The sequence below is a fragment of the Propithecus coquereli genome, unplaced genomic scaffold, assembly GCF_000956105.1.
Source record: "Propithecus coquereli isolate 6110/MARCELLA unplaced genomic scaffold, Pcoq_1.0 Scaffold758, whole genome shotgun sequence".
Classification (NCBI taxonomy): domain Eukaryota; kingdom Metazoa; phylum Chordata; class Mammalia; order Primates; family Indriidae; genus Propithecus; species Propithecus coquereli.
In genome coordinates this window covers 159776-161623 of record NW_012153707.1, presented here as the reverse complement: position 1 = coordinate 161623, position 1848 = coordinate 159776, and the positions used below count along the sequence as shown (strand labels likewise).

The following is a 1848-nucleotide window of genomic DNA, read 5'->3' as shown; positions in this document are numbered from 1 at the left end:
AGCCTCTCCCTCCTTCCTGCCCCCGCCCACCCGCAAAGCCTGGCGTGGGACAGTCTCGCGCTCTCGGCCACAGCAAGTCACGCCTCGAAGCTCGCTGCGTCCGGGGAGTCGTCTCCATCCGACCTTCCCGTTCCGGACTCATCCCTTAGCAACCGCTACCTTCGTGCTAAATCAGCGCACGTTTACGACGCCGTCCGAGTGTAAAATCTACGTCTGTGTCCCCTGAACCTTCAAGAACACTCGATGCTTCCCGAACGACTTCTGCCGTCTCCCCTGTGCTGGGTGCCGCGCCCGAGACACAGCGGGTTCCTCGACCAGTGACCCAGCAGGTACCGCACTCCGTGGTCCCAACCCCTCGAGGCCACGGAGGTGCCGGGGGTCCCGGGGGGGACGGGGGCTCATGACCAGGCCGGCGCTGCCTCTAGTCCTGCAGCGTGACGTGCGGGAAAGGCCTGAGTGCTGAGTCCAGTGAGAGACGTTCATTTTGGCTTTTCTGCTTACCGGCTGTGTGACCCCTGAAATGTTGCTTAGCCTCTCTGAGCCTCTGGCTCCTGGCCCGTAACACTGTTGCGAGGATCAGGGAGGACGACGGGTGACCTGCTCAGACGCTGGCGCGCGGGAGTCCCCCTTCCCGTCTCCTGCCCCAGCCAGGACACGAAGGTCTCTCGTTCCAGTCCCCGAAGGGGAGCCCAGGGCTCCTCCCCAAGGTTCCTGACCACTGTGACGCGCGGCCCCGGGCCCGTGTGTCTCTCGGAAGTTTTCGCTTCCTGTCTGTAACTATCCACCACCTACCCACGACCTGGAACGGGACCGCAAGCCGGGGCCTAGTCTCACCTTCTCTCTCTCATTCTCGCCTGCTCCGGCGTCTCGATCTCTATCTCCACGGGCTCCGTGGGCAGCGGGCACTGCGGGGAGGCCGCGCCTTCTCCCGCGCCGCCTGGCACAGGCTCGCCGAGCTCTGCCGAGAATCATTTCCAACAATCAGTAACGGCAATGACGGCAGCCATCGCACTGAACAAAATCGAAGTCCTGCTGGAAGGAGGGAGCGAGGGGCGGAGGTGAGGCCCACGACCGTGGAGACCACCGTGAGCTCCCGCCGTGCACCGGGCGCTGTGCTAAGTGTCTCACGGCCATTTGCCCCACGCAGCACAGACCACGGCCCAGAGCAGGGGTCGCTGGGTGAGGAAACTACGGCGCGGGGGTGCTGGGTTGGACTGGATGCCGACCCCTGCTGTTGGTGGGGATGTTCCAGCAGGTGCTTGGTCTTCAAGAAGAAACAGCCAAAGAACCGTCTCCTACTTTCCGTATTGCAACGGTAGCACCTACCGCAATTTGCTTCATGTGGGATCGCGATTCACGTGTCTTTCGCTCTTAAGTGCAAACTCGCGAGGGACACGGAATGCATCTTTTTCACCTCCCCACCCGCCACCGCCTGTAAGCACCAGCTGAAATGAAACGAATTTGCCGAACTGGATCTGAGAACGTCATTCGAGAAGTTCTTTTAAAGACGCTCTGAGCCTAGAACCCATCAGACCTCACCGGCAACGAACACACCCAATGCCAAGACCTTGGTTTCCATGCACCGGTCGCTACTAAAACTCACCAGGACTTCTCGGGGAAAAGAGGCCGGTTTCAGGTCTGGAGCAAGGAAGCTGAGCCTGAAACACCTTGTGCCAGAAACGAAAAACGTTCTCAAAAACTAACGAGGCCAGCTGGGCGCGGGGCTCACGCCTGTGATCCCCGCACTCTGGGAGGCTGAGGCGGGAGGATCGCTCGGGGTCAGGAGTTCGAGATCAGCCTGAGCAAGAGTGAGACCCCGTCTCTACTAAAATTAGAAAGAAATTAATC

General features: G+C 60.6%; 1 protein-coding gene across 1 annotated transcript in view; it reads right to left on the bottom strand.

Annotated features, from left to right (window-relative positions):
- Window positions 1-1848, bottom strand: part of XPC (xeroderma pigmentosum, complementation group C) — a 47085-nt gene that overhangs the window by 19138 nt on the left and 26099 nt on the right. The gene's annotated exons all lie outside the window — the stretch shown is intronic.